Genomic DNA, 14,386 nt, shown 5'->3' on the forward strand with positions numbered 1-14,386 from the left:
AAATTACAATAAATGAATGCTTTTAATTAATGTGTTTAATCAGTATAAGACATGTGAATTTTGAGGTTTAGTAGAGAAATAATGTTCCTACAACTAGATTTTTATTTTTAATATGGTCCGTTTTGGTTTTCTGCAAGTTTTCTTTGTTCATTGCATCACTGTCATCATACCAGATTTCTTTCAATTTCCTCGACGCATGACTCATATTTTGATGCTCCCTTTTGCCAAGAGTCTCCACAATGAACCAGTGGCAAAGTGATTTGGCAGATTTTTATGCCAGATGTCCTTTTTATCACCTTTCTGTCACATCTACTGCGTACAATGGAGTTTGAAGGCGCTTGAAGGTGGACTATGTAACTTTTGGTTGGGGTCTTGCTTATCTCCATGTGGATCCTGTGGCTTTTTTTGTAATGTTCCACAGAATGGCGTTATATTTGTGCATCCATCATGTTTTTTATAAAGTAAATACTTCAAAAGTCATCTATAACTTGGCTTTGTCCATTGAGATACACATTTAACGCCAAACATTCCAGAGAAAGCAAAGCAGAAGCTCCACCAGAAGAGTTCCACAGTCTAATAAGAAATAGAAGATGGGACAAAATATGCCAGTCACTACTGATCCACCACACTCTGCCCCTGTAGGCACAACAACCACAGGGGAGCATGGTCATTACCCTCGTCCTAATCCCCCAAACACATGTAGACAGGATTAGCATATTCCCATAACCGCCGATTATCTTCATGCTTGTAAAAACCAACATGAATTTGGCAGAAGGCTTTCTAGCAGGATTCACATTAACTGGGGCGGACATGTTTGCAAGCTCTGTGATGTGACATGTTACAAATATGTATTGGTTTTTTAAAGAGTAGTGATTTAGACTGGGAGAGGAGGGAAGCTTGTGTCAGGTGCCAGCTCACAGAGACTTCCACAACACACAATTAGCTCAGTCTCTCTGTTGCAGTAATACAGTGGTTTCAGATGCAAGCCCTCGCCTCGCCTGACTGCTGACAGATAAAACAAATCAGAAGCGCTTATTTATTTACTGTCTGTTTGTTCGGATTGGCCGCTCCACTCCAGCTGCTGCCATCGTGTGGAAATGAAAGTGGGCAATGCAATTCATGTTCACTCAACCAAACTCTGACTTTGGTGACAGGCTTCCTTTTAAACACAGCATTACCTGTTACATAGAGAAACACTGTTAAAATATTTATCTTAAAGAAACATTTCATTAGTAATTTATAATCTGCATGGTCTTCTGAGATATAGTCACGAAAACATCACTCATTTCTGAATAGTAAAAGTAGTTCATAAAAGGTTATTAGTTATTAATTTTTAATGGCCTGCAGCAGAGTGCTTTGATAATTAGGAGCATTACCTGATAGTGTGGTCCGTGCAGCATTGACACAAGACCACCACACTGAATGTTAATGATTACAATTATTAGAGGAGCTTTGGTTCAATCTATATTCCAGACAGTGGGTGGCGCTATAGTGTCTGTGTGTGTGTCGTTATGCCTGATTAAAGCTTTAGCAGGTTGCACCATGTCTTCCAAGCAAGATGACCAGGTGAATTTAAAACAAACCTATTGTCTACCTATTGTGTAATTTGTTTAAGAAGCAAATGAATATTTTGTCAAAGGTGACACGGTGTAAGAACTTCAGTAACACATCAGATTGTTATAATTTCCATCCATACATCTCCAAATTTCCATCCATACATCTCCAAAGATCAACAGGCAAGTTCAAATTGGTGAGAACAGTCAATATGGTACGGTGCAATGCAGTTTGTGATCTACTGGGTGCCCAGTGGTCATAATATTTTGGCTGATTGGTTTATAAACATATTAAATGTAATAATATTGATTAATAGAAGTATTCAAATTAAGACTCCATTGTGAGAGTTTCTTAGCTGACAATGACAATCTATCATTTGTTTACTGCCCAAATCCAGACGTGAGGAGGAAATTAGAGTATCTAATTTCATTAAGAGTTTCGGAGGCATACTTCTACTACTTCACACCTCACCCAACGTCTGTGTGTAACTGCTTTGTGGTAATTGAACGCGTCCTCTGTGTGCCACTGCACACTGCATGATAACACTTCCTCTTTGTGAATTCTGCTTGTATTCTGCAAAGTGAGAACGTGAGCAAAATTCTCACCTCAAAATAGATGTTACTTTGTGAAAGCCATCAAGATTGGCTGTCAAAACGGTCTACTGCGCTGCTCACTTATGAAGTCCGAGCATGCTGCCTGTTGCTTGCTGCAATTATGTCTGAATTAAACATCTTCAAAAAGTCTTGTAATGCAAAATCCCTCCCAGGATGCTATGTGGTATAAATGTTCAAGGGCATTAGGAGTGGAGGAAGGCAAGTCTAAAGATATAAGTGATGTGCCTATCATCCACAAAGAAGTTGTATTATACCTATTACAGCACCTGCACGTCCCTCGGGGAGCATAATCATCTTAAAACACAGACAAAATCCCATTACTTGTCACAGATTTCCTCCCTGGTAATTATCCTGGTACGGCCATAGGGAGGGAGGGGTGAAGGACGTTGGACACGCCGCTATTAGACTATCTCCAGGAAATATCTAGGGGTCATCTATTTCCATCTCCACATTACTATTCCCAGCCCAGGCTTTCTCAGTCCTGCAGCAACAGTGAGTATGATGCTAACCCATTTACTGCAAAAGGTAATTGTATTGGTAAAAATGAATTCGACAAATTTCTTGGACACATTATACAAAACCATCACAACAACACAACATATTTTGTATGTAGTACGCAGTGTATTTATTGTGTGTAGTGTATAGTATTTTTCAATAATCTTGTATATTATCTGAAACAAGACTTAAGAATTAGTTCTGTGGTCTCCCTGGATGAACAAATCTCCCAAATCCCGACTTGTCAGTATTGTGTGGCTGATTGCTCTCAGAAGGGCAGCTGACATAAGATACAGCAGTTTAGAGCAGCAGCAGTTTATTAATTAATTTTTAAATGTTTTATTTTTAAGCTTGTATTGTAAACTGGTATAGTTGTTAATGAATGTCAGTTAAGATAAGTAAAAATATGATAACACATATGCTATATAACAAACAATAACTGTAACTTTACTTTTAAGCATACAAAGATTATAATAATAATACAAAAACTGTTGCACACTTGAAACTGAATGTTACTCTGCTCATTTTGAATCTGCAAGTCACACAAAAAGTGTTTTTATTCATTTTTTGCTGCTATAATAATGCTTAAGGATAAACTGACTTTTCAGGAGCTCCTCTGAGCTGAAAATTACCTCAAAGGCGAAACATGCATTTTAGAACAAGCTGACTCAGCATTGATTTGTTTAGGCAGAGTCTACTGATTTTAACTGAAATGTTTAAGAACATGAGAGCGTAAAGGAGTGTGCTAAGTATTTACAATCGTTTTAAAGGCATCATGAATATCATTACTATTTAATTAATATAAAAATTTATCAAAACCCACTGCTCATAATTAATTGTACAATATTCTGTGCAGTACAATAAAGCTAAGTAAGTCCACACAGCAGCCTGTTGGTTTCATTTGAGACTAATGGTAATGCTAATTAATGATGTGAAATAATGTTAAGTTTACTAAAAGTGAAAAATATGTAATTAAAAAAAGGTTTTAATTGGAGCAAGCACACGTTTAACTTTAACCCTATGAATTTAACATTTCAGTTATGTTACGCATTTATTTACAAGATAATGGAAATCTACATCCTAGTCATATTCTATTTGTTAAAACATATAAAACATTCAAGAACTGTGTCAGTACATGGGTCATTTCATGTCTTTATAATGCGCTAGACTGCATTTCTATTACCCATACACATAACATACTGATTAACCACTGCGTCATGATGATATAACCTTACCAATATGGCCTTGATGTTGTGTTTGTGTCACTGTAGATCACACTGCAGTGACAGGTGTGAGCCCTTCTCCCGCGAGCCTTGTTTGTTCCTCTAAATCTTCTCCTCTTGGATCTTCATAATACCTGGAGTTTTCTGTCGCCCACTTTTGGCTTCCCTGCAAGAAAATACAAACTGAAAAATTGGCCATATTTTCAGAGAATCATGCCAAGATAACAGTATGCAAGTGTGAATGGGAATAGTTTTGCTCAAGTCTGCCGAGGGAGAAAAGGCCAGGACTGCAGACGCTATGTAAGCATTGCTATCACCGTCCCTTCATCAACACACATAATTGCAGCATAAATTACATGTTTGTTTTCATCTTTTATGCTGCAGCTTTTATCATAAAACAATGTTATTTTTGCACCAGTTTATGCACGAATTCCCAAGTAATTTATGTGTGTTTTTGCATGAATCATCCAGCCATATGAATTCCTCCAGAAACCCTGTACATCGTGTGATCTAGGTTATTTAAGATTATTTGATGAATGCACTTAGACGTTCTCCTGTCCAGGTGGAGACAGATGCTTTGCGCTGGGCCCCTGTGTTTTGTGGCAAGTTGAACAAAGTGATTTTATGAATGATGGCATGCCCCAATTTCTAACAAACTGTTTATCTTCTGTCTGGTGCCTGCACGAGAACCTTTGATGTTAGCTGAAAAAAGCTCTCTAAATAGGAACTCCTCCCTGTGACATTTGCCGTCAACTCATATATAAAATGCAATTGCTGTGAACAGAGATAAAAGAGAAACGTATTGCCTGTTATTTATAGGGATTCTGTAAGTCAAAGTAAACACACACACACATTTATAAACGTATAGAGACAGAGGAGGAGATTTACTGTAAGATAAATAAAGCTGCCCTGAGAGCTTTGTTTTTAGAAGCCAAATTCTAAAATGGACAATGAAGCTACAAAAAACAAACAAACCCTGTAACATGGATGCAAGACTTGACTATTTTATAATTGATTAGTTAATGGTGCACTTTGTAATTTTTCTGGTAGAGGGTCAACTCTTGTCTCCATGGAGATGTTATTGCTTTGTCTGTAAAGATCCACAGAATTGCACTTAATTTATTCCCAGGAGACAAACAGGTGATGCTACCAAGTTCACATTATAATTTCATTAATTATCAAATATAAGTGTGTAATGTAGGTCGTCCATTACATGAGTCTATCTTTGAGGCCAGCAGAAGGAAGGACAATACACAAAAAAGTTTTAAATGTTTTATTGACGAAAGGGTTGTGTATCAGCTAATTGATTATAGTTGAATTGTTGAAAATTTTAACTTACCCATGTTGTCGGCCATCTTAGGTGTTTCAGCCATATGAGTCCCCAGGGGAGCAACTTAAGAAGGTTCCAGGGCAGACAACTGTGTGCTAACAAAGAGGGGTGTCAAATATTTTAGATTTATGTGTATCCAGTTTGTGTTCACTATTAAAACAGATAAATTAAATGTAGAGCTCTAATTAGGTTAGCACTGACTTCTAACAATATTATCGGATGTGGGTGAACTTACCTGTGCTGCAGAGTGGGCTCAGACATTTAGGGAGGTGCTCTATAAAAGGAACAAACCTCAGTCTGCTAAAGTGAAGTGTGCTGTGTGTACAGGAGGAACTGGCATGCTGAGTTTTTTTTTTTTTTTTTTTTTTGTGTTTTTTTGTAAGTTTTCCTGTTGCTGTACATATTTTTGATGTTGGAATAAATGCACTTGGTCTGCACTGGACGAACTGTCTCAGCTCTGCTCTGTTCCTCACTGAACCACCAAGGTTGCTATCCAGACGATTACAAAGTGTATGAAATAAAACATGCATAAAATACAGTACATTTTATATATTTAGCTAGATGTACAAAGGTAGATTTCTTGTTAGAGCAACCTTAGAAAAACATATTATATTGACATTGCTTTATATGCTACAGGTCCATGTAGCATTGACTTTCCATAATTAGCACACCTCCTTCACAAATGCACTTGTCCTTTTGTGCTATGTTAATGTATGCAAATAAGACAACAATTATTAATGCAACAGGCTTTATAATGAACAATATAATGAATATAAAGACCACAAGAATAGCCTGATGTATAAATATTGCTCTTGTGGGAAATAGTGGTTGATAACATACGGCTTACCACAGACGCATTGCTAACATTAGCTTAAAATTCCCTAAATGACACTGAAATGTAACATCATCGTTTGTTTTCTGGTGGGGGAGAATGCAACCTGTGTCTCCCCATGGAGATGTTATTGTTTTGCCTTGAATGGTCTATAATATAGCTTTATATACGCACACACGTGGAGAAAAACACTGAAAAGCAGGGTCCGACTCTCCACAGATCTGCTCTGTAAATTGGCCTGGTGATGGTACCTGGTTTGATGTTTAATATCATACATTGTAGTACAGGAAGAATGGAGATGGAGCAAGTTTATACACACACGTGGACAGAATTGTTGGTACCTGTCGGTTAATGAAAGAAAAAGTCACAATGGTCACAGAAATAAATAATAAAATAAATAATAAATAAAAATTATCTGAAATTTAACCAGTGAAAGTCAGACATTGCTTTTCAACCATGTTTCAATAGAATTATAAAAAAAACAAAAACAAAAAAACAACTCATGAAACAGGCATGGCTGAAAAGCAATGTCCATCTTTCATTGGTTAAATTTCATAGAAGTTTTATTATTACTTTTGTCAGATTCAAGTTATTTCTGTGACCATTGTGAGTTTTTCTTTCATCAACTGAAGGGTAACAACAATTTTGTCCATGTTTTTACATAAAACCCACCCTCCACAATCGGAAAAGTTACTTGGTGCACTTTTTTATCAGTTTTAACTCTATTTTCAACTAAGTGTCCCAAGTTCTAAAGTCTCAATATAAAAACATGTAGGAAGAAAACTGGTGTTCAAAGTTATTACACAAAAAAAGCTGTGTTCATTAACTTTCATGAATGTTTTGCAGCTGTCCACATGCGCTGCTTTACATTTAGCGCTCACGTCGCCCTCTCTGTCCGACACACTCCACTGCTGTTGTCGACACTGGCCTGATTTAAACTGCAATAGGCCTTTTTAATCTGTCAGCTGGGCCCAAATTGCTTCGAACCTGCCAAGCACTAAGTTCACACGAGTGACCGTCACTGTTGAGTTAAAGCACGGCGTAATTAAGAGAGACGTTTGACATAGAGTGTAGCCTTGAGATACGTTTAAGCAGTTAAAGTTATTGTACTAAATATTCAGTATTCAAAGTTTAAAGAAAAGATTTGTGTATAATGAGTGTATGAGGCTCTGGATCAAAACGGCTCTATCTTGTAATTGCTAACAAAACCTGACTTGACCTTCTGGATTAGTAATAATAATAATAATAATGCATAAGTCTTAAAATTTAGTGCTTTACCGTTTTGTGGATTATTCATTCGTTCCATACTTGGGGGTAGGTCGTGCATAAGGACACAATAACAGCATGTACTAGTACTGCTGCCCCATGTAGTACTTTGTATTCCAAGCAGTCTCCCATGAAAGTACTAACCAAGCCCAACACGCTTAGTTTCTGAAATCAGACGAGATCAGGCATTGACAAGATGGTACGACCAAGTTCAAGAGTCAAAAATCCACTTGAACTAATTTACACCTTTGCTGAACTCTAGTGGTTGTTTTTTTTTTGTTTGTTTTTTTTGGTTTTCTCTCTTAAAATCCATAAAATCTTGCCTTAATGTATACATATAGTACTGGTACTTGAAAACCTCACAAATCCATAGACATTTTGAGTCAAGCTGCTTCCTTGGTGTGTACAGGCCATACAGAACAAAAACATCAAAATCAATGTAATATGAGCTGTGAATGGAAATTAAAATGCAGTTCTGCTTCATCTAGTCTGCTCCCTTTAACTAAACAAGTATAAGCTGATCCTATGAAATACCCACACACAAATGCAGCTATGTTAACTGTGCATGACCCTTGCTCCAGACTTTACGCTCTGCACATAACACAAGTTCTCTTAAGGCTTAGGCTAATAGTTTCCCATTAAATATTAACTTGGTCAGGTTTTAGCTCTATGTGTAACTACATCTCTGGTTCTATCAATCAGAACAAATATCATTAGAGTGAGGCTCGTCCTCCGTGACCTTTTCAGATCACATTATGATAGCAGGCACACTTAAAGGTCGCAGAGGGTTCTCTTAACAAAAAAGATGAACCATGGCACAGTGTGAGCAAGGCTGATACTCACACAAAGAAATACAAGAGAATGTATATATGAAAATAATAATGTCACAGAACACGCTGTCACCGAAATAAAACTGCTACATCTAAATCTAAACTGTCATGATTTCTAAATGTCATGGCACTATTGTTTAAAGGTGATCTATCTAACATTCCAAGAGGACGGTACACCTCCTGCATGTAAACACGCTATTGCTTTGCTTGGAATGTTCCACAGTACGGCATTAAACTCAATTTTCTCAATGGAGATAAGCACGCAATGCCACCAGCTCAAGTTAGGGTCAGGGTTAGGTCAGATCAGTGGAGGTGACCCCACTCACAGTGAGAATACATGTTTTTCAAGGTATTTCTGAGCAATGAAAGTTTAATGCCATATTGTGAGACATTTCAGGAAAATCAATGTAATCTTCTTGAAGACAAACAGGTGGTGTACTCTCCTCCAGAAGAGTTACATACCTTAACAGTATATGGTCTGGCCTAGTTTTATGAAAAACTTTCCTACTGGTCATCATTATATGCAGTGTATTTTAATAGTGTTTCCAGCCTTTTCCTCGAAGCCTTTATAATGAAGGACTTCTGAGATTCCTCTGTCTGGTGGGGTGGACAGTCCCCAGTGGGTTTAAGGGCAACTACACTGTTCTGCCATTCCTATTCATTTGACTGTTTTATAAAACATGCAGTGGCAGTTCAGTCACCCCGGGTTATTAGAGATTTTCTGCTTTTCCCTGAGAAGTAGCTTGAAGTCTCGTCTGTATCATTTGAATAAACACTTATCTCTGCCTGCAGTCCTTCAGTCACACAGAGAGACGCTTTATTCTGGTCAGGTGAAGCTGATGTGAAAACAACCCCTGCTTTGACCTCATTAATTAATTTCGCTGGGACTTTCTATTGATTACTAAATAGGGGCTGAATAAGTTGCTCATGCATGATGAGTAAATATAATTCAAATGTGGGAAGAAAAGACTGGTGTCTTGAAAAGAATTTCAATGTGCTTGTGTGGAGGTGATGCAGACTCCAGGAGTTTGATTATAAGGTGCCAGGTAGGCGTACAGAAATTATAAGTTCTATCTGGGGCTGACAGAACAAAATAAGATAAACAAAACATAAAGCTAAGATCAGAAGAAGGGCATGACTGTCTGTGTATAGACGCCATACGCAGAGATTCATTAAAATCATTTTTAATACATCTTTTCCTCTGATAGTCCCTTTTTATTTGTTAAGGATTTTGATGTGATAAATGGGCTGATTCTGAGCACACAAGTGATCCAAACATCTGTGTTTCTCAACAGCTTTACTTTTAAAATGTATTTAGGGAATAGTTAACTTCTTCTTATTTTATTTAATTGATTTATTTATTTATTTATTGTCAGACAACGTATTAGTGAGACGTATATTTACCTTGAAAGGTTTTTTAAGATAAAAAAATACAACATATTTAGGTAATAGGTGACTTATCATATATTCAATTATAATAATGACTAAACATTGATAAACTTGCTAATGTTGAGTAAAATGATTTGGCCATTTAGCTCATGTATCCGTATGTTTTTGTTTTTTTGTTTTTTTCTAAATACTACTACTAATTAACTAAAACATTTAACATGCAAATTTTTGCTTGAGAAATGATTCAGCTTACTGTTGCCTGTATGCAAATAATTTATAGTTTACTTCTTACAGTATATACTTCTGAGATTAAAAGAACCTGAATGCATTGGGACATTTTAACAGGATTAGATTAAAACATGAAAAAACATTCAAATTATTCAAACAGTTCAATGTTGATTCAGGATGTCTGTTCATTTTACTGTCTTTGCTCTTGCCATCTTTCTTACTGCATCTAAATATATCTAAAAATAAATCATATGTGCTGTGTAATTGGATAGAGAAATTAGATTCACACTCTCATAGAAAGATATTATATTTAAATTTGTGCTTAATGGCCTTTGTTAGTCAGCCAAGAAAAGCAATTACACAGTTAACATTAAACTAAAACACAGCCATAGATCACTGTGATTATGGCGGCGTCTGCAGCATAATGCCATCTGTTTGTCCAATGGGAGCTGCTTACCAGTCTCAGTGCCAGCTTTACATGACCCTAAATGTGTACTTATACCTTGGTGCAGCTGTTTTTTTACAATACACAAGCACCCTATGGCAGATTTGAACATGTGCGTCGCATTCAAACAGCCAGTAACATCATTTTAAATAATATGAAAGTAACTATGGCTCAAGAAAATGTATAAAAAAGTTTCAGTAACTTATTCTCTTTGTCTAAATTGGTGAACTGCATGATTGACTGATTGATTTGATTGATTTGAATTTATTATTGTGTCTTGCGTACAAAGAATGCCCTTTAATGTGCTTATAAGACGCCATTAACAAAATACAACAGTCCAGACGTGTGTTACAAAAAACAATAGAGTCATTTAAACACTCATCTGCCGCTTCTTCCAGACTTTACATGGAAATGATGCTAACTTATAAACATTAGAATTAAACAACCATTTCATCTTGTTGTCGTCTTTACACCAGAACGTATCAGGGCAAACATTGGGGGAACATTTCAGCAAATAAAGGATTTTTAAATTCGTCATAAAATGGACAATACAACAAAAAATTTGCTTCACTTTCCACTTCTCCAGACTCACATAAACCACAAAGTCTTTCTTATTCAGGGGCTTGAGAAAACCTCCCAGTTTCTAAGGCGAGGGGAAGGTTATTGAACTGCCAATGTTATTGTCATATCACAATGGGCAGTTTATATCTATTAAGTAGTCCTCAAATCATTAGAAAATAAGAAAACCAAATGAGAATCAATTCAGAACTAAACCAAAGAAGAAGTTAAAGTTAAAGAAGACAGAGTTAAAGGTTAAAGAAGAAAGGTTTTAGCCTAGATAAATGGTTGTAAAAATGAAATAACCAAAACAAAACATACTTCTAGGTACATAAAATGCCTCTAAAACACATAAACAGTAATGCAATAACAACATGCAGACTCCATGAACGAGCTGTAATTGGGTTAGAACCATATCCTTCTCTGAGACCGGACCATAAACCACTGTGGCACTTTCAACAACTACAGATGTTTACGAGGCCAAACGTCAGATTTTATTGCTCCTGTTTCAACTCCACATTGTTATTCCAGAGGAAAGTTGAAGATAAATGTGTTAATATTGGCAAAATGTCAAAGTCATAAAGGAAGCATTTTCCTAACGATAACAGCAGTGGCTTCTTTGTTATGGTTTGTCCTGTGCTTCTAAATGTGATAACGTGATATTTGCACATTGACTGTTCTCACATTGTGTAGGTGTGATCGTGACATTTAAGGCTTACAGTAAACGGTAATGGCGGCACAATAGCTTATGAAGCATTTTGTACCGCGTAGTGCTACCTGCTACCTGCTTCATTTGGAAATTAACATACATGCATCTTAAGTAGATCTTAATTAAACAGTGTTGTGGTGCTATCAGCTTTGATTATGATGAGGGCATGGCCTGGGTGGTTTAATAAAAATCAGTAGCCAGAGCAGATTATCAGCATTGATCTAAACCTGCTCTGTGTATCTTCTTCGCTCACAAAAACAACATTCACTCGTTGACTTCATATTTAAATCTCCTCTTAGGTTTATAAATCTGGCCACTCGTTTAAGAACAACCAGCAAGTAAGACTTTACTCTACTTTAACTTCCAACAGATTTTCATCACTAACCAAATAGAACCAATTTCGACACTGAAAGACGCTATTCATTACACACCTGGAGAAGGTTAGCCACAGCTGCCTGGGGGTAGACAGACAAAAGCGAGACTGTGATGTACCGGCTGACGTCTCTGAGCTATAATCACTCATGCGTATACATCCTTACATAGTGGGGGTGTTGCCCAAGGACACAACGACAGCATGCAGTGGTCCGAGCTGGAATCAGTGTGGATGTTACTGCCGTATCCGTTTTTAGCGCAGCCAGTATCAACTTCTGTCCTTTCATTATGGCGCCATCACACTTTTCACATTTTTAAATAATCAATTGTGTAATTATCCAGGCCTGCTCCTTTTAACATTCAAGCTCCTGTTGTGTTAAAATTGTAAAAATAGTCAAATGAGAGCAATTTTAACATATGACATTTACAAATAAGAAAAGTGAGAAACATGTAATTTTCTCTCTCATCTTTCTCTCATCGTTCCTCCCATACGATTCACTCTTTCGACGCCTCTTCTATTATGATTGATAGAAATTATACAGTTATAGTAGACTGAGGATATTCACACTGCATCTTCCCTGAAAAGGTAATAATAGCAAAGGTGCTTTTGTCACACAGATTTAAATCAAAGTAATGGACCATTAGCGTCCTCTCAAAGCTCCGCTCCAGGAGTGGAACACAATATCAAAGGTGGACAGCTCTAGTACAGAAAACCCCTGCAAATACATGACATTACAACTTAATGAGCCTCATGTTTCTGAATGTGATCTCGGGAAGGCCCACGCTGCGCAGGGTACATTAGTTGCTCTATGTAATGCATTGGCAGTGCCTCTCTGTAGGCTACGCCGCTCACTGTGTGCAATATCATCTCAATGTCAACGCGGAGATTATGGAGAGAAAGGGTCTCATGGAGTCCCTGATGAGACTGAATGTGTGAACTAATAATAGCATGTACAAATAATGCCTCATCAAACAAGTAAACAATGGTAAATAGGCAAGCTACTGTACGGTTAGATTGCGTATAATCAATGTTTTTCCAGTGTGCGCTCAGTTCTGTTCTAATTAAACCCAAAATGCACATTTTGTCTTCTTTTGTCTATTCACACACTTTGGTTCTTTTTACAGACAATAAATTGAGAGCTAAACTGAGACGGAGCTCAGATTATTATCAAAAAACAAATAGTTCAAAAACTAGAGATGAGTAGGTATAAACAGGCAGTTATAAAAAGAGAGGCACAGACATGATCAACCGTGACGGTGGAGCCTTCCTCCCATCACACACCTGGGACAGGTTACTCCAGAGACCCCCGGGCAAAAGGAGGCAAGGCCCGTCTGAAAAAGGAAGAACAGCTGATATAGGACATGTCACCAAGACTTGACACTTCTGTTGCAGCTAGCAACCAAGACATGTCAAGAAGAGATAATTACATCTTCTAATTAATTGTTTTCAAAAGGAACCAAAGTTTGCACCGTTCTACTGTATTTTAAAGTAACAGTATGCCATAAGTAACCGTTATTATAACTGGGCTTAAATACAGGAATATCTCCATGTAAATCAATAGATGTTTTGCAGTTTTAAAAATGGCAGTCGAGTCAATATTGTCAAACACAATACATTAAGTTTTTTCACAGCTTTTGGTAAATTTTACTTTGCAGCTATAACTTCCTCAAACCAATATTTAATTTTGAGTGTTATTTAGATGCCCTTGGGCAAACAGGCACAGTGAGTTATGTAGAAACATCTTTAAAAATATTTCTGAATAAACATTTAGCACTTTCTCGTCGGAGAGATAATGGATTTCTGAGGCATTTTTTAAATTGCTTGCCAGAGGTATCCAGGCAGTGATGGCAATGATTATTTTGTTCACTCTAACTGACAGTTTAAAAATGATATTCATTCCCATCAGGACAGTCAAATGAAAACATGCTATACAAAACAACTCATTTGTGCTTTTAAACAAAATGCTGTCTTATCAGTAAAGAGTCTAAACCAGATGCCCTTTCTGTTACCAACCCATATATATGTTCTGTGACTATAGGGACACATTGATAGCATGAACTCAGAGAATGTTAGGACCAGAATACTGTACCGATGATTTCTCATGACCCTTTGAACACTGAGGAGCAAATGCATTTTAAATTAGATCACACATGTAGATATTCATTAAACATGGGAAAAGTCATGCAATTAAATGACTTTAATTTGTATCAACATGGTCATTAGTTACAAAGCTATTTTTGTCTAATTCTAATCTAAAAATCAAACTTTGTTCAAACAGGAGGTTGTCCATGTGTAGGACTGGCTGTCATAACCTGTTCGTAGCACCTCTTTTGCTTATTGATTTCTTCCACATATCTCACCTGCTCCATGTTCACCTCTCGTCTACACTCTGCTGTGATCGAGCTGACATTACTGCTGACTTCTACTGGAGGTGTCTTTGAAGTCTGCACATGTAACTCTATCAGTTTGGAAGTTTCTTGTTAATATAGTAGAAATATTACATGTATTAGTAGTATAGTGTTAACACGCGACTATTTGAT

This window comes from Periophthalmus magnuspinnatus, chromosome 13 (assembly GCF_009829125.3).
Source record: "Periophthalmus magnuspinnatus isolate fPerMag1 chromosome 13, fPerMag1.2.pri, whole genome shotgun sequence".
NCBI classification, from domain to species: domain Eukaryota; kingdom Metazoa; phylum Chordata; class Actinopteri; order Gobiiformes; family Gobiidae; genus Periophthalmus; species Periophthalmus magnuspinnatus.